Below are 20260 nucleotides of genomic sequence, written 5' to 3'. Positions count from 1 at the left end.
CCCCCCCGTACCAAAAAGCCCTTGATGAAAGCGGATACAATTTCACCCTCACCTATGAACCCACGCCAGGAAACCAACCAAAAAAGAACAGAAAACGAAACGACATCATCTGGTACAACCCCCCATACAGCAAAAACGTCTCAACTAACATTGGACACAAATTCCTCAATCTGATTGACAAACACTTTCCCAAAGACAACACCCTAAGAAAAGTATTCAACAAGAACAACATTAAATTGAGCTACAGCTGTATGAACAATATACAACAAATCATCTCACACCACAACAAAACAATTGCAAATGAGCCGTCGGCCCCCGGACAGAGCGACTCCAAAACCAACCAAGGCTGTAACTGTCGAAAGAAACCTGATTGCCCTCTCAACGGGGGGTGCTTACAAACATCAGTTGTCTACCAATCTAAGGTAATACGCAAGGACATTAACACATCCGACACATATGTAGGATTAACCGAGGGAAAATTCAAAACCAGATGGAACAATCACAAGGCTTCTTTCAGAAACCAAAACCTGCGGAATACCACAGAACTCAGCAAACACATTTGGGACCTCAAAGACAATAATGTTGAATATTCAATAACATGGCAAATTCTTGCATCCAGCACACCTTACAATAGTGGTAATAAAAGATGCAACCTATGCTTGAAAGAGAAACTGTTTATTATTTACCGTCCAGACCTGTCATCCCTCAACAAGCGCAGCGAAATTGTAACAGCATGCCGCCACAGACGGAAACACCTCCTAGGTAACACATGAGCCGATCACCACGCCCCTACGCCAGCCTGTACCCACCCACTCTGTGCCCTATATAAACCATGGTATGTGAATGCTCCCATTAAAATCTCCTGATGATTGAGGGAACCCTCCCTCATGAAACAGGCCTGTAGAGATGAAATAGTCTTGTGATTTTTTTTTTCCCACACATACATATATATATATATATATATATATATATATATACACATATATATATATATATATATATATATATATATATATATATATATATATATATATATATATATATATATATATATATATATATATATATATATATACAGTATATACACATATTTATATATGTATACACACATATATATATATATATATATATATATATCTTTTTTTCTATCAATCTCAAGAAACCGGAAGTTGCAAAGCAAGGTTGGTTGCATGAAAAAAGGCATTCGCCCCCTAGTAACCAAGCAACACAGGAAGTCATCACTGCTCAGTGGGAGGGACACGCTAACAGCCAATCAGGTAACAGTATCACTTATCACGTTTAGTTGCACCATCTTATTGTCTAGAAGTTGATTCTTTGCATGGAGTGAGAAGCGAAAGTAAAAATGAGAGCTGCAGAGAAGAAATTGTTGATAAACCCTGAAAGTCACCTCAACAGTACGGAAGTTTTTGGGATTTTTTTTCAAAACGGACCGTAGTCAGACCAAAGACCACACCAACACTCACCCAGAGCACTCTGCTGAGCCTTAACTTCCTGGCATTAAACATGCAGAAAATAGTTATTCTCATGTTTCTCTATATATTTACATTGTCACACTTGGCACTATTTTTTTACACTTTATTTAACATTTAGTGCATATTTCTATTTTTTGCACATTCATTTTAGGAAGTTATTGTCAAGTGTTCAATGTGATTTTAGAATTTTGGAAACACTGTTTGAATGCAGCTGAGATAGGCTCCAGCACCCCCCGCGACCCCGAAAGGGACAAGCGGTATAAAATGGATGGATGGATTGATGTTGACATTTCCCTTCCTTTCTGCCTTGATAGCTGAGGGGATTGTAATCAGAGGAAGGGTTACATTTGAAATACAAATGTTTACATTACATATATTTTTCTCCTGGTCCTTATTTTAGATAGGTCATAAAAAATATCAATAGTTATTGATATCGACCGATATAAAACTTATATCGTGATACAGTTTTCAGCCATATTGCCTAGCCCAATACAAAAAAAACCTATGTGTCAGGAGCCGCAAAAAATGAAAAGTCTTATATAAGTGTTATAATGAAGGCAACATGTGAGGTAAGTGTCTATATTAACTATAATAGTGTACTATCAAAATGACTTTAAAAGCCTTATATAAGTGTTATAATGAAGGCAACACATGAGGTAAGTGTCTATATTAGCTATAATAGCCTACTATTAAAATGACTTTAAAAGCCTTTTATATAAGTGTTATAATGAAGGCAACACATGAGGTAAGTGTCTATATTAGTTATAATAGCCTACTATCAAAATGACTTTAAAAGCCTTATATAAGTGTTATAATGAAGGCAACACATGATGTAAGTGTCTATATTAGCTATAATAGCCAACTATCCAAATGACTTTAAAAGCCTTATATAAGTGTTATAATGAAGGCAACACATGATGTAAGTGTCTATATTAGTTATAATAGCCTACTATCAAAATGACTTTAAAAGCCTTATATAAGTGCTATAATGAAGGAAACACATGAGGTAAGTGTCTATATTAGCTATAATAGCCTATTATCAAAATGACTTTAAAAGCCTTATATAAGTGTTATAATGAAGGCAACACATGAGGTAAGTGTCTATATTAGCTATAATAGCCTACTATCAAAATGACTGTCACAGGGTGAAGCAAATCTTCGTTGGCAGATATGTTGAAATGTATTATTTATTCTACACATTTTTACAACGTTAGAAACCATTCGTAAATCAAAGGTTACTCAGAAGGTGAGATAACTCCTGGAAATTACTGGATTTTAATGGTCAAAGGTATAGATGTGTGTGTCCAAGTTAAATGAAACAGCAGGCCGTCTTCTTTCAATAGATTTATTACAATCTTTGGCAAGCTCGGTAATGTTTGCTGTGGTCTGGAACAACATGGCACACAAACAATCAGAAATGCAGCCAATATTACATACAGATAGTGTGTCATGAGACATGCAAATATAAATTAAATACAAAGAGGATAAAAGTAAAGGATATTAAATGAGCTCATATATACCTACAAATGAGGCATAATGATGCAATATGTACTTACAGCTAGCCTAAATAGCATGTTAGCATTGATTAGCTTGTAGTCATGCACTGACCAAATATGCCTGATTTGCACTCCACACAAGTCAATAACATCAACAAAGCTCACCTTTGTGCATTCACGCATAGTATAAAACTGTTGGTGGACAAAATGAGACAAAGACGGAGTGGAAGATTTCACATGTAAACAAACTGTTGCATCACTATGATGAGTTCAAGAACCGCCGAAATGAGTAGGACAAAACGATGTTCATCAAATACTGTCATCAGTGAAGCATACACACAGACATGTTAAATAGTGGACGTTCTAACAATTGCGAAGGTTTGTGTCATCCATCCATCCATTTTCTACCGCTTATTCCCTTTTGGGGTCGCGGGGGGCGCTGGAGCCTATCTCAGCTACATGTTTGTCCTCAAACTAAAAACATACTAAAACAAACAAAAACATATTTCCACCCCACCTTTTTCCATTTCCAATACTTTAAAAAAAAAAAAATGCTCCAGGGAGCCACCAGGGTGGCACTAAAGAGCCGCGGGTTGCGTAGCCCTATACAGGGAACTTTATTGTCCTTCCAGCACACATGACACACATGAGATGGCACAAAATGTTGTACCTGAGGTCCCAGATTCAGCCCACTGAGTTCCACTAGAACGATAACAAGTCCATGATCGTTTCAATTAATTATGATGTGGATGGCTGGATGGATGGATGGATGGATGGATGGATGGATCAAGTCGGTCACAAATAGCATAGGTACAGTATATCTAAATAACATAGTATATACTGCAGCTTGTGTGCTTAGCTGTTGTGTAGCTGCTAACTCCTAGTAGCCTATAGCAGTGTTCTTCAACCAGATACAGTCTGGTGTGCCGTGGGAGATTATCTAATTTCACCTATTTGGGTTAAATATATTGTTTGCAAACCAGTAATTATAGTCTGCAAATGATGCAAAGTGAAGTGAAGTGAATTACATTTATATAGCGCTTTTCTCTAGTGACTCAGAGCGCTTTACATAGTGAAACCCAATATCTAAGTTACATTTAAACCAGTGTGGGTGGCACTGGGAGCAGGTGGGTAAAGTTTCTTGCCCAAGGACACAACGGCAGAGACTAGGATGGCAGAAGCGGGATTCGAACCTGAAACCCTCAAGCTGCTGGCACAGCCACTCTACCAACCGAGCTATGATGTGTTGTTGGTGAGTGTCGGTGCTGTCTAGAGCTCGGCAGAGTAACCGTGTAATATTCTTCCATATCAGTAGGTGGCAGCCGGTAGCTAATTGCTTTGTAGATGTCGGAAACAGCGGGAGGCAGGGTGCAGGTAAAAAGGTGTCTAATGCTTAAACCAAAAATAAACAAAAGGCGAGTGCCCCTAAGAAAAGGCATTGAAGCTTAGGGAAGGCTGTACAGAACAAGACTAAAACTGAACTGGCTACAAAGTAAACAAAAACAGAATGCTGGACGACAGCAAAAACTTACTGTGGAGCAAAGATGGCGTCCACAATGTACATCCGAGCATGACATGACAATCAACAATGTCCCCACAAAGAAGGATAAAAACAACTGAAATATTCTTGATTGCTAAAACAAAGTAGATGCGGGAAATATCGCTCAAAGGAAGACATGAAACTGCTACAGGAAAATACCGAAAAAAGAGAAAAAGCCACCAAAATAGGAGCACAAGACAAGAACTAAAACACTACACACAGGAAAAGAGCAACAAAGTCAAAGAAAGTCATGGCGTGATGTGACAGGTGGTGACAGTACACCTACTTTGAGACAAGACCTATAGTGATGCAGGCTTGGTTATGGTTTAAAGTCATATCCAACAATTGCAACAACGACTTTTTACTGTCAACTGAGTTTAGTTTTTTAATGATTTCTGTTGGTGGTGTGCATCCGCATTTTTTCAACGCAAAAAAGGTTGAAAAACACTGCTTTATGGCATGTTTACCTTTTGTAAATGACTTGGCTAAAATAGAAGAAAAGACCAACCTTGTGTGCTAATTGGAAGACATTTAGATGTTTACTGGCTGTCCAACTTTTGTACAAGTAAACATGCTGCACGACTGCTGCAACAAAGCAATTATAGCAGATAATTTAGCCGGTGCAATCCAGCACTTGTTTTTTTGCTGATATCGTACCGATATCTGATATCAATATCGGATCAGGACACGTCACCCCTAATTATTATCATTGCACTCTTGCCTTTCATGCACCCGATCATTGGCGCCGATCCCGAGCACCCACGTGGGATTGTCGGCAAGTATCATTCTTGTACATAATAATAAAAAAAAACAATCCTGTTTTTAATTTAGTGGCGTGTTTGGTCCGTTTCTTATAATAAAAGAGTCACAAATCATATAGTCTATAATGAACTAAATCTAACCAAGGCTTTATTGTGCCCGATAATGAACTAATGACACAATCATCTTGACTTTGAAGACACTGCCCACGAACGAATGAAGCGCATACTTACTCAATCGCCATACATGTCACACTAAGGGCGGCAGTATGAACAATGCCAACACTGTCATAAATATGTACCATATAGTGAAACCACACTAAACAACACTGTCATAAATATGTGCCATATAGTGAAACCACACTAAACAACACTGTCACAAACATGTGCCATATAGTGAAACTACACTAAACAACACTGTCATAAACATGTGCCACACAGTGAAACTACACTAAACAACACTGTCATAAATATGTGCCATACAGTGAAACCACACTAAACAACACTGTCATAAACATGTGCCATATGGTGAAACCACACTAAACAACACTGTCATAAATATGTGCCATACAGTGAAACCACACTAAACAACAACGACAAACACATTTTGGCAGAATATTTGCACCGCAACACAACATAAACACTACACAAAAAATTCTCAGAATTCCCTGCAGCACCAACTCTTCCGGGACGCTACAATATAAACAAACGCCATTGGTGGATCTACACCTAACATCCACTGTAATGACACCACGTACAATAGCGTATCTAGTCGATACAACTTTGATTACATTGATATTTTTGAACATCACAAAGTCTTATTTCGGTTTTTTAAATGCATAATATGTTTATAAACTCAGAAAATATGTCCCTGGACACATGAGGACTTTGAATATGACCAATATATGATCCTGTAACTACTTGGTATCGGATCAATATTGTGGTATCATCCAAAACTAATGTAAAGTATCAAACAACAGAAGAATAAGTGATTATTACATTTTAACAGAAGTGTACACTGCAAAAACTGAAATCTAAGCTTATTTTCTGTCTGATAAGATAATTCTTCTCACTAAGCAGATGTTATGTTAGAGTGTATTTTAAGGGTTTTGCTCCTAAATGATCTCAGTAAGATATTACAGCTTGTAGCTGAGATTTGATGACATATATTGAGTAAAACATGCTTGAAACTAGAATATCAACTGTTGCAAAGCTGTGTCATCAACACTCACAATTATAAAACTGCTTTTTTAAAGTAATAATTTCTTATTTCAAGCATGAAATAAAACATCATGACTTTGACACAATTGACAGCCAAATGGACTTTGCTGTTCTATTTTCAATGAAACATTAGAAAAGATGTACTCTATAGTAGTACAGTTGGCACAGTACAGTAAACTGACAGTTAATATTTAAACATTTAACATGTGACATTTCAAACAATTTTGAACAGAAATAGTTCATGCACATTCAGATAAATTCTTGAAAAATTACAATAAAAAAAAATTGTCCGGGGGCCGAGCTGTAAAAAAAAAAAAAAAATATATATATATATATATATATATATATATATATATATATATATATATATATATATATATATATACCTTGCACACTAATTGACTGAAAGAGCACGCACTTGGCGCGATGATGTCATGTTATCGATGGAAAAATGCATTTTTAGACAATATGATTTGCCTGAGCAGCGAGGAGACCCCGAGAGTAACAAGCGGTTGCCTTGTTGACTTTCCATTAAGAACAATAAACAAGTTTTTAGTGTAAGTTTGCTGGTTTCAAGAAATGTAATGCCGAGCGCATATCATTATGTCAACATAATGGCACTAGCATTTACTTCATTTAAGAATATTTTTCAACATATTGAGAAAAAAGGTCTCATATTATGTTTTTCTATCAAGAAAAGTGCAATTGTTATTAGTGAGAATATACTTATTTTAAGGTATTTTGGGGTTCATTGAGCATAGCTAATTTTACTTGTTTTGGAAAGTCTTGACAAGCCAAATTTTCTTGTTCTATTGGCAGATAATTTTGCTTAGTTCAAGTAAAATACCCCTCATTTTTGTATTTTTTTCCCTTGTTTTTGAACACTGACTTTTTGCAGTGTAGAAAGAACATGTCAAAAGAGAAAGTAAGCAGATATTAACAGTAAATGAACAAGTAGATTAATAATTCATTTTCTTGTCCCTCATAATGTTGACAAAATAATAGGTAGATAAATGACACAATATGTTACTGCATACGTCAGCAGACTAATTAGGAGCCTTTGTTTGTTTACTTAGAACTAAAAGACAAGTTGTTCAGTATGTTCACTATTTTATTTAAGGACTTAACTGCAATAAGAAACATATGTTTAATGCACCCTAAGATTATTTTGTTCGAATAAAGCCAATAATTACATTTTTTGTGGTTCCCTTTATTTAGAAAAGTACCGAAAAGTACCGAAATACTTTTGGTACCGGTACCAAAATATTGGTATCGGGACAACACCAATACACACACACCGAGCACCCACTGGCAGAAATGTAGATCGGCGCCTATGGACCCGATGAAGTGTTTTGCAAATAAAAATGAGTTTATAAGGCTGTGAAATAGCACATGATGATTAAATTGTGCAATCCAAACGTCAGCTAAGAATTGAAAAGCTGTAAGTGTCGTCCTCCAACAACAACATGCTCATTTCTGTGTGACATGTTCAAATAGGGCATAGATTAAGGCCGCGGACCTACTAGGCACGCTCAATTTTTAAAATCAATGTGATTCATTGCGTGCCATGCAGACACAATCAATGAGTTGACAGCAGCAAGGTATCATTAATTTCATTCATAGATCATTGGATTTGAGTCTGCATTTGAATTAACGATAGTTGGATTTCATGTATGTGTTTGTAAAGCATCATCATTAGGGATGTCCGATAATGGCTTTTTGCCGATATCCGATATTGTCCAACTCTTTAATTACTGATACCGTTATCAACCGGGACGGTATAGCTCGTTTGGTAGCAACTTGAGGGTTGCAGGTTCGATCCCCGCATCCGCCATCCTAGTTACTGCCGTTGTGTCCTTGGGCAAGACACTTTACCCACCTGCTCCCAGTGCCACCCACACTGGTTTAAATGTAACTTAGATATTGGGTTTTCACTATGTAAAGCGCTTTGAGTCACTAGAGAAAAGCGCTATATAAATATAATTCACTCACCGATATCAACCAATACCGATATCAACCGATATATACAGTCGTGGAATTAACACATTATTATGCCTAATTTCGACAACCAGGTATGGTGAAGAAAAGGTACTTTAAAAAAAAAAAGATAAAATAAGATAAATTAATTAAAAACAATTTCTTGAATAAAAAAGAAAGTAAAACAATATAAAAACAGTTACATAGAAACTAGTAATTAATGAAAAGGAGTAAAATTAACTGTTAAAGGTTAGTACTATTAGTGGACCAGCAGTACGCACAATCATGTGTGCTTACAGACTGTATCCCTTGCAGACTGTATTGATATATATTGATATATAATATAGGAACCAGAATATTGATAACAGAAAGAAACAACCCTTTTGTGTGAATGAGTGTGAATGAGTGTAAATGGGGGAGGAAGTTTTTTTGGGTTGGTGCACTAATTGTAGGTGTATCTTTTTTTTTTTATGTTGATTTAATAAAAAAACACAAAAGAAACAAAAAAACAAACAAAAAAAACAAAAACGATACCGATAATTTCCGATATTACATTTTAATGCATTTATCGGCCGATAATATCGGACATCTCTAATCATCATAAATGGTGATGGTACTCACACAGTCTTTAGTTCAAGTTAAGTTAAAGTTAAAGTAGCAATGATAGTCACACACACACTAGTTGTGGTGAAATTTGTCCTCTGCATTTGACCCATCCCCTTGTTCACCCCCTGGGAGGTGAGGGGAGCAGTGAGCAGCAGCGATGGCCGTGCTCGTTTATAATTTTTGGTGATTTAACCCCCAATTCCAACCCTGAGTGCCAAGCAGGGAGGTAATGGGTCCCATTTTTTTTTATAGTCTTTGGTATGACTCGGCCGGGGTTTGAACTCACGACCTACCGATCTCAGGGCGGACACTCGAACCGCAAGGCCACTGAGCAGGTTTGTAAAGTTTGTAATGTATCATCATAAATGGTGATGTACTCAAACAGTCTTTAGTCTGTAAAGTATCTGTCACGGCCCGAGCGCACACCAGTGCGCATTCATGTGTGCGCTGCGCTGGGCGCATCTTCGGGAGCGCGCCAGGCCGCAATCAGTCGCCAGCAATCAGCGCACCTGTCACTGATCAGAGGACCTGCCTTCGTAAGCCTGCACAACCTGCTATCCCGGGCCAGAACGTAGCTACCTGTTCAGTACAGTAAGCCGACACGTCAGCTCTATGCACACTCTTTGTGTTTTCTCCCCCCGTCGTGTTTATCGTCTCTTGTCCTCCTTGTCGTTCCGACAGCAGACCTCAGTTCCTACGTCGCAAGCTGTGCGTCCCGTCTCCCTGCGTTCCCTCTGCTTCCCTGACTGCCTCTGGGGTCTCGACCTCCCGCCTGGACACGGACCTTTGACGCCTCTCTATCGCCGCCGACTTCCTGCCTATCTCACGGACCTACGTGCCTGCCCTGCCCCTATTGGACTTCGCCTCTCGCGCAACAATCAGCAATTAATTCCCACACATAGTCACACACCACGACCAGGACGAAAACCACACTGTTCCTCCTGAATCCGAGGTTCGACTATCCGGCGTAGCCTCCTCTCCAGTACACCTGAATAGACCTTACCGGGAAGGCTGAGGAGTGTGATCCCACGATAGTTGGAACACACCCTCCGGTTCCCCTTCTTAAAGAGAGGAACCACCACCCTGGTCTGCCAATCCAGAGGTACCGCCCCCGATGTCCACGCGATGTTGCAGAGTCTTGTCAACCAAGACAGCCCCACAACATCCAGAGCCTTAAGAAACTCCGGGCGGATCTCATCCACCCCCGGGGCCTTGCCACCGAGGAGCTTTTTAACTACCTCGGCAACCTCAGCCCCAGAAATAGGAGAGCCCACTGTGGACCAGCTCTATACTCTCGGCAGGGTCCTTGAGGGTGCATGGGAGTTTGCCCAACCAGTCTACATGTGCTTTGTGGACTTGGAGAAGGCATTCGACCGTGTACCCCGGGAAGTCCTGTGGGGAGTGCTCAGAGAGTATGGGGTAGCGGACTGTCTTATTGTGGCAGTTCGCTCCCTGTATAATCAGTGTCAGAGCTTGGTCCGCATTGCCGGCAGTAAGTCGGACACGTTTCCAGTGAGGGTTGGACTCCGCCAAGGCTGCCCTTTGTCACCGATTCTGTTCATAACCTTTATGGACAGAATTTCTAGGCGCAGTCAGGGCGTTGAGGGTATCTGGTTTGGTGGCTGCAGGATTAGGTCTCTGCTATTGGCAGATGATGTGGTCCTGATGGCTTCCTCCGGCCAAGATCTTCAGCTCTCACTGGATCGGTTCGCAGCCGAGTGTGAAGCGACTGGGATGGGAATCAGCACCTCCAAGTCCGAGTCCATGGTTCTCTCCCGGAAAAGGGTGGAGTGCCATCTCCGGGTTGGGGAGGAGATCTTTCCCCCAAGTGGAGGAGTTCAAGTACCTCGGAGTCTTGTTCACGAGTGGGGGAAGAGTGGATCGTGAGATCGACAGGCGGATCGGTGCGGCGTCTTCAGTAATGCGGACGCTGTATCGATCCGTTGTGGTGAAGAAGGAGCTGAGCCCGAAGGCAAAGCTCTCGATTTACCGGTCGATCTACGTTCCCATCCTCATCTATGGTCATGACCGAAAGGACAAGATCACGGGTACAAGCGGCCGAAATGAGTTTCCTCCGCCGAGTGGCGGGGCTCTCCCTTAGAGATAGGGTGAGAAGCTCTGTCATTCGGGGGGAGCTCAAAGTAAAGCCGCTGCTCCTCCACATCGAGAGGAGCCAGATGAGGTGGTTCGGGCATCTGGTCAGGATGCCACCCGAACGCCTCCCTAGGAAGGTGTTTCGGGCACGTCCGACCGGTAGGAGGCCACGGGGAAGACCCAGGACACGCTGGGAAGACTATCTCTCCCGGCTGGCCTGGGAACGCCTCGGGATCCCCCGGGAGGAGCTGGACGAAGTGGCTGGGGAGAGGGAAGTCTGGGCTTCCCTGCTAAAGCTGCTGCCCCCGCGACCCGACCTCGGATAAGCGGAAGAAGATGGATGGATGGATGGATGGATAGTCACACACCATACACTTTTGGATTAGTTCACACACTTCATTTCTGATTATTATATATTGTGTGTATATAATAGTGTTGCCCCGATACCAATATTTTGGTTCCGTTACCAAAATTATTTCGATACTTTTCTGTACTTTTCGGTACTTTTCTAAATAAAGGGGACCCCCAAAAGAATTGGCATTATTGGCTTTAAGAATGATGTTTTTACACAACGCAATTAAGACACTTCTGGCCTGATTTACTAAAGGTTTGCAGTTACTAAAACCAGAGGTGTGGACTCGAGTCACATGACTTGGACTCGAGTCAGACTCGAGTCATGAATTTGATGACTTTAGACTCGACTTGACAAAATGTAAAGAGACTTGCAACTCGACTTAGACTTTAACATCAATGACTTGTGACTTCACTTGGACTTGAGCCTTTTGACTTGACATGACTTGCCACTTTCCCCAAAATCCAAAGCTAAAAAAGTTATTTGGGAGCGCTCTGTATTTTTCATTTTCTTTGTCTGCGTCGATCAGCATGTTGTTCCTGTCAGCTGGTGTGCTCTCAGTACAACAGCCAATCAAATTAGATCTACGTTGTTTTCATCACACAGCATTCATCCAATCAAATTGCAGTACAACCAATGAACAAGAGTTGTCCAACAAGGTGCCAGTGAGAAACAATTATGTTAAAGTTGGTTTCGTTCGGGTATAAAAACTAGGACTTAGTCAACAAAAAACGAATTGTCGTATGCAAAACACGCAGTTCGAATATTACAGACGGAGACACAACATCTTCCAACTTCGTTCGATATTTGAAGTTGCACAAAGAAGGGTAAGTTTTGAATGTAAGATAACGTTTATTGGCTAAGTAACGTGACTTTTATTTGCTGTGTAGTTAAATCAGTGAGGCTGTAAACTCACTGCTAACGTTATAACCATAGACATCTTATAAGTAGACGCAACATGGAGCGCTACTGCCTACTGGCGCAGACGAGACGCGTGGCCGCCATCTTGGAGTGGTGATCCGCTCCACTCAGTGCAATTCATTTGGCAGGAGCAATGAACTGTCAGCGCATTTAATTCATCTTACCTCACTGAATACCACTGATGTTCACCCCCTTTTTTGTCATACGTGTAGCTATGATAACAGACACATGTTTTGGCGTGTTTTATTATTCATAGTTTGCTTCACAGTAATATAATATTCTTATACGCTATAAGTGACCAAACGTCCGAGATCAAAACTGGGAATATAATCCCAGAGAAGGGGGACAAAAACGGTAAACCATTTTTAAGGTGAAGAAACAATATGATTAGGTTATATATACATGCGTATATCCTACATAAACAATGTATGAATACATTAGATATCTATATATCTTAGGGACCTATAGACTGTATCTCTGTTGCTTCAGCAGCAGAGAGTTTATTCTGTCTTGACACTTTGTATTGATATTTTCTATTACATTCTTCCCTTAAATGATAATGTTTGCAGTGATTGTTTTATGTGTATTTTTTTATGTAAGTCGCTTTGGATAAAAGCGTCTGCCAAATACTTAAACATATATAAACACCTGAAAGTCTTTATATCAGCTAAAACCACCAATCTTTTTTCACTGGATTCCGAATAAAACCAAATTCTGTTTTACCTAACAATGTTAGTATTTGAATATTGTTACTTGAAGACTTATTCCTGGTTACAATTATACTGTTAAGAAAGTATTGTCTTATACTTTGCCTAAAATGAGAATGCATCATAATCAGTGGCGGCTGGTGAATTTTGTTTTAGGTGGGGCTGAAAGTTTGTAGGGCGCCATCCTCCCCTAGGAGATTTATTTGTGATTTTCACATACAAATATTGAAGATCTTTGCTCCTTCTCAACTCTGTGGTAATATTATTTTCATAAAATACAACCAATAGTACGTTAATGTTAAATCTTACTTGTGAAAAGTAATCCCCCGATTCCTATTTTCAACAGTCCGCTCATTTGAGCAGGAAAACGCTTAACATCAGCCCGGCATCTTTGTTTTCTACCTGTCAACTGTCAGTTTAGGTTGCTCACCGGCTCCTCATCACCACTTCAAGATGGCGGCCAAATTGCTCACGTCACAGCAACCAATGCTGCGTCTACTTATAAGATGTCTATGGTTATAACGTTGTTGCAAACACGGCAATCTGTTGCGTCCACTGCAGTTCGGTGCAGTGATTTTTTTTAAGCAGGGTTGCATGAGGTACCTACACATAACGTTACGTTAGTCAATGTATCACACACAGTAACGTAACGTTAGTCAATGTATCACACACAGTAACATTACGTTAGTCAATGTATCACACACAGTAACGTAACGTTAGACGGCGGTCAGCAGCACCGCGTATTTTAGCCACCTACAAAAAGACAAACATAGTCAAATAAAGGTCAGTTAAAATGTATACTATATTAAGAATATGTGTACATATTGCATAGGGCCCTGACATCTAAAAAGTACAACTCTGTTCATTGTTATGTTCACGTATTTGTTATGTTTTTCATGTGTACGCACACATCAACACACATACAGTATGAGATGAGATCAATGAGATAAGGTAAGAACAGGATAGAAACTGCTGTGGAACTAGTTAAAACACATGCAAACCTGATAGCACACGCAAAGCTGATCCAGTACAGTGTAGTGTTGTAACGATACCAATATTTTGGTACTAGTACCAATGTTTTTTTGGTAATTTTCAGTACTTTTTGGTACTTTTCTAAATAAAAAGGACCGCAAAAAATTTGATTATTGGCTTTATTTTAACAAAAAATCTTAGGGTACATTAAACATATGTTTCTTATTGCAGTCCTATATATATATATATGTATATATATATATATATATATATGTATATATATATATATATATATATATATATATATATATACATATACACACACATACATACTTATATATACACATACACACACATATATATATATATATGTACTTTATATATAGAGTTACATGTGTACACACACAGTGTGTATATATATATATATATATATATAAACATACATATTTATATACACACATACACATATATCTATATATGTACTTTATATATAGAGTTACATGTGTACACACACACACAGAGTGTAATATATATATATATATATATATATATGTATATATATATATATATATATATATATATATATATATATATATATATATATATATATGTGTGTGTGTGTGTGTGTGTGTGTGTGTGTGTATATGTATATATACATATATACACGTATATATAGACATACATACATACATACATGCATACATATTTATATATACGTTTGTACGGTGTCTTGCAACATTTTTATTTTACGGTTTTTATATATGTACTTTATATATATATACATACATACTCCTCTCTGAGCTGCCACCTTAACGTGGTAGAGGAGTTTGCGTGTCCCAATGATCCTAGGAGCTATGTTGTCCGGGGGCTTGATGCCCCCTGGTAGGGTCTCCCAAGACAAACTGGTCCTAGGTGAGGGATCAGACAAAGAGCAGCTCGAAGATCTCTATAAAGAAAACGATTAAGGAACCCAGATTTCCCTTGCCCGGACGCGGAACACCGGGGCCCCCCTCTGGAGCCAGGCCCGGAGGTGGGGCACGATGGCGAGCGACTGGTGATCCCATGGGGCCCGGCCGGGCACAGCCCGAAGAGGCAACGTGGGTCCCCCCTCCAATGGGCTCACCACCCATAGCAGGGGTCATAGAGGTCGGGTGCGATGTGAGCTGGGCGGCAGCCGAGGGCAGGGCACTTGGCGGTCCGATCCTCGGCTACAGAAGCTAGCTCTTGGGACGTGGAACGTCACCTCGCTGGAGGGGAAGGAGCCTGAGCTAGTGCGCGAGGTGGAGAAGTTCCGACTAGATATAGTCGGACTCACTTCGACGCACAGCAAGGGCTCTGGAACCAGTTCTCTCGAGAGGGGATGGACTCTCTTCCACTCTGGCGTTGCCGGCAGTGAGAGGCGACGGGCTGGGGTGGCAATTCTTGTTGCCCCCCCGGCTCAGAGCCTGTACGTTGGAGTTCAACCCGGTGGACGAGAGGGTAGCTTCCCTCCGCCTTCGGGTGGGGGAACGGGTCCTGACTGTGGTTTGCGCTTACCCGCCAAACCGCAGCTCAGAGTACCCACCCTTTTTGGATTCACTCGAGGGAGTACTTGAGAGTGCTCCCCGGGTGATTCCCTCGTTCTACTGGGGGCCTTCAATGCTCATGTTGGCAGCGACAGTGAAACCTGGAGAGGCGTGATTGGGAAGAATGGCTGCCCGGGCTCTGAACCCGAGCGGTGTTTTGTTATTGGACTTTTGTGCCCGTCACAGATTGTCCATAACGAACACCATGTTCAAACATAAGGGTGTCCATATGTGCACTTGGCACCAGGACACCCTAGGCCGCAGTTCCATGATCGACTTTGTAGTTGTGTCATCGGATTTGCGACCTCATGTTTTGGACACTCGGGTGAAGAGAGGGGTGGAGCTTTCTACCGATCACCACCTGGTGGTGAGTTGGCTGCGATGGTGGGGGAGGATGCTGGATAGACCTGGCAGGCCCAAACGCATTGTAAGGGTTTGCTGGGAACGTCTGGCAGAGTCTCCTGTCAGAGAGAGTTTCAATTCCCACCTCCGGAAGAACTTTGAACATGTCACGAGGGAGGTGCTGGACATTGAAATCAGCCGCCTCTATTGTCGAGGCGGCTGGTAGTTGGTGCTTGTCGTGGCGGTAATCCTAGAACCCGTTGGTGGACACCGGCGGTGAGGGATGCCGTCAAGCTGAAGAAGGAGTCCTATCGGGTTCTTTTGGCTCATAGGACTCCTGAGGCAGCGGACAGGTACCGACAGGCCAAGCGGTGTGCGGCTTCAGCGGTCGCAGAGGCAAAAACTCGGACATGGGAGGAGTTTGGTGAGGCCATGGAAAACGACTTCCGGACGGCTTCGAAGCAATTCTGGACCACCATCCGCCGCCTCAGGAAGGGGAAGCAGTGCACTATCAACACCGTGTATGGTGAGGATGGTGTTCTGCTGACCTCGACTGCGGATGTTGTGGATCGATGGAGGGAATACTTCGAAGACCTCCTCAATCCCACCAACACGTCTTCCTATGAGGAAGCAGTGCCTGGGGAGCCTGTGGTGGGCTCTCCTATTTCTGGGGCTGAGGTAGTTAAAAAGTTCCTCGGTGGGAAGGCCCCGGGGGTAGATGAGATCCGCCCGGAGTTTCTTAAGGCCCTGGATGCTGTGGGGCTGTCTTGGTTGACAAGACTCTGCAGCATCGGGGGCGGTACCACTGGATTGGCAGACCGGGGTGGTGGTTCCTCTCTTTAAGAAGGGGAACCGGAGGGTGTGTTCTAACTATCGTGGGATCACACTCCTCAGCCTTCCCGGTAAGGTCTATTCAGGTGTACTGGAGAGGAGGCTACGCCGGATAGTCGAACCTCGGATTCAGGAGGAACAGTGTGGTTTTCGTCCTGGTCGTGGAACTGTGGACCAGCTCTATACTCTCGGCAGGGCCCTTGAGGGTGCATGGGAGTTTGCCCAACCAGTCTACATGTGTTTTGTGGACTTGGAAAAAGCATTCGACCGTGTCCCTCGGGAAGTCCTGTGGGGAGTGCTCAGAGAGTATGGGGTATCGGACTGTCTGATTGTGGCTGTCCGCTCCCTGTATGATCAGTGCCAGAGCTTGGTCCGCATTGCCGGTAGTAAGTCGGACACGTTTCCAGTGAGGGTTGGACTCCGCCAAGGCTGCCCTTTGTCACCGATTCTGTTCATAACTTTTATGGACAGAATTTCTAGGCGCAGTCAAGGCGTTGAGGGGATCTGGTTTGGTGGCTGCATGATTAGGTCTCTGCTTTTTGCAGATGATGTGGTCCTGATGGCTTCATCTGGCCAGGATCTTCAGCTCTCACTGGATCAGTTCGCAGCTGAGTGTGAAGCGACTGGGATGAGAATCAGCACCTCCAAGTCCGAGTCCATGGTCCTCGCCCGGAAAAGGGTGGAGTGCCATCTCCGGGTTGGGGAGGAGATCTTGCCCCAAGTGGAGGAGTTTAAGTACCTCGGAGTCTTGTTCACGAGTGAGGGAAGAGTGAATCGTGAGATCGACAGGCGGATCGGTGCGGCGTCTTCAGTAATGCGGACGCTGTATCGGTCTGTTGTGGTGAAGAAGGAGCTGAGCCGGAAGGCAAAGCTCTCAATTTACCGGTCGATCTACGTTTCCATCCTCACCTATGGTCATGAGCTTTGGGTCATGACCGAAAGGACAAGATCACGGGTACAAGCGGCCAAAATGAGTTTCCCTCCGCCGAGTGGCGGGGCTCTCCCTTAGAGAGAGGGTGAGAAGCTCTGTCATTCGGGGGGAGCTCAAAGTAAAGCCGCTGCTCCTCCACATGGAGAGGAGCCAGTTGAGGTGGTTCGGGCATCTGGTCAGGATGCCACCCGAACGCCTCACTAGGGAGGTGTTTAGGGCACGTCCGACCGGTAGGAGGCCGCGGGGAAGACCCAGGACACGTTGGGAAGACTATGTCTCCCGGCTGGCCTGGGAACGCCTCGGGGTCCCACAGGAAGAGCTGGACGAAGTGGCTGGGGAGAGGGAAGTCTGGGCTTCCCTGCTTAGGCTGCTGCCCCCGCGACCCGACCTCGGATAAGCGGAAGAAGATGAATGGATGGATGGACATACATACTGTACATACATACATACATACATACATACTGTATACGTCAACACTCTCATTTCAAAATAGGGGAAATTTCTCTTCAAAACAGATTTTATGGCAAAAAGATTTTGTTTGTGGAAGGTAAAATTAAATAAACATATCAATAAAAAACTATGAAAAAGGACTCAAATATGGGATAAAATAGTGAACATACTAGACAACATGTCTTTTAGTAGTAAGTAAACAAACAAAGGCTCCTAATTTAGCTGCTGACATATGCAGTAACATATTGTGTCATTTATCTAACTATTATTTTGTCAACATTATTAAAGACAAGTGGTAGAAAAATAATGATTAATCTACTTGTTCATTTACTGTTAATATCTGCTTACTTTCTCTTTTAACATGTTCTGTCTACACTTCTGTTAAAATGTAATCATCACTTATTCTTCTCTTGTTTGATACTTTACATTAGTTTTGGACGATACCACAAATTTGGGTATCAATCCGATACCAAGTAGTTACAGGATCATACATTGGTCATATTCAAAGTCCTCATGGGTCCAGGAACATATTTCCTGAGTTTATAAACATAATATACATTTTATAAAAATGAAAGATGATGTGATGCCAAAAAATATTGACGTAATAATAGTAGTATCGACTAGATACGTGCCTGTACTTGATATCATTACAGTGGATTTTAGGTGTAGATCCACCAATAGCATTTTTTTACATTGTGACGCCGGTGAGCTACGGTGTGTAGTGAAGCAACATTTAGCTATTCCTCGTCCTGCAGGGATGATACTTGTAAGAAACGTACTTTATTTGTCGCCATGGAGACCAGGATTAGTGATTTAAAAGTCGCTAAAACACTGCCGACGGCGGATGGACGTTAGCCGCTAGCTAGTTAGCCATGTCTTAAAGCACCTCTTCCTGACGGTGTTTCAGTGTTATAACTTCACCTTTATCTTTACTTTTTAAGCCAAAATGCGTCTGTTCTCCCTTTTCTGTCTACACACTATGTCTGCTTGTAAGTACTCTGTGTGTGTGTGTGCCGCCGAACATGCTCGTCTGCTCGTAAAACCAGCAATGTCACGACGGGACTTTGACGCGGGCGCCGTGGGGGGTGAGACCGGTACTTTTCAGAGGCGGTATAGTACCAAAAATGATTCATTAGTATCGCGGTACTATACTAATACTGGTATGCCGTACAACCCTTTCACACAGTCTTTAATTTGTAAAGCATCATCATAAAAGGTGATGGTACTCACACAGTCCTGAGAGTCCCAAGTCTTCAGAGTGAGTGATGCTTCCTGCAGAGAGCTAACAGTACTGGAGCGTGTTTGCACACTCAAAGTGTTTCTTTTCTAAGCGACGAGATTGCACTTTGCCCTTTTGGCCTCTCCATCCCTCCTCCCTCTGTGCTGTGGTGGCATGAGGTCATAAGGCAGGCCAGAAGAGCGTCACACTTGTTTTGGTTTGCTCAGGAGAAGAGTTATTGCATCATGTTTTCATAGAAAAACAGCCTGTTTTTTCTGCCAACACATTTTCCAATATTCATTGGAAAAAAACACATTTAAATGGTGTACAACATTTTTCATTTTTCCCAGAGCTAACATGTGCAAAATACACGTTTGTGACACACATTGCCACATAATTACGTGAATTAATTATTTATGTTATGTTTATGTTGGAACTCTTTACCACCAGACCTTCGCAACTTAGATTCAATATCCCTCTTCAAATCAAGACTCAAAACACACCTATTCCTGACTTCTTATTCATTGTAATCATCTTTTCTTTTCTCTTTGTTGTTGTTGTTGTTTTTATCCAATTTGATTTTATTGTTGTGATTTTCTACGGTGTCCTTGAGTGCCCAGAAAGGCGCCTTATAAATAAAATGTATTATTATTATTATTATTATTATTATTGTTTTGTATTATTTATGTCGGAGAGACGGCAACGGGGCAGTAAAGGTTAGCACCCTGCACTGCAGCTCCCGTGAGGGAGCACCCACAAAACGCTACAGAAAGCCCTAAAGAAAG

At 41.8% G+C, this 20260-nt stretch overlaps 1 protein-coding gene across 2 annotated transcripts in view; it reads right to left on the bottom strand.

Annotated features, from left to right (window-relative positions):
- The window catches only part of soat2 (sterol O-acyltransferase 2), a 127116-nt gene extending 107473 nt beyond the window's left edge, over positions 1-19643 (bottom strand). The window contains exon 1 of one of the 2 annotated variants that reach the window (XM_061937765.1): positions 19487-19643. The gene's annotated coding sequence lies outside the window, so the exon portion shown is untranslated. The remainder of the gene's footprint in view (positions 1-19486) is intronic. The other variant, XM_061937766.2, reaches the window with a different exon arrangement.
- Between the last annotated feature and the right edge of the window lie 617 nt (positions 19644-20260).

This window comes from Nerophis lumbriciformis, linkage group LG03 (genome assembly GCF_033978685.3).
Source record: "Nerophis lumbriciformis linkage group LG03, RoL_Nlum_v2.1, whole genome shotgun sequence".
Lineage (NCBI taxonomy): Eukaryota > Metazoa > Chordata > Actinopteri > Syngnathiformes > Syngnathidae > Nerophis > Nerophis lumbriciformis.
This window is presented reverse-complemented; position numbering and strand designations above follow the sequence as displayed.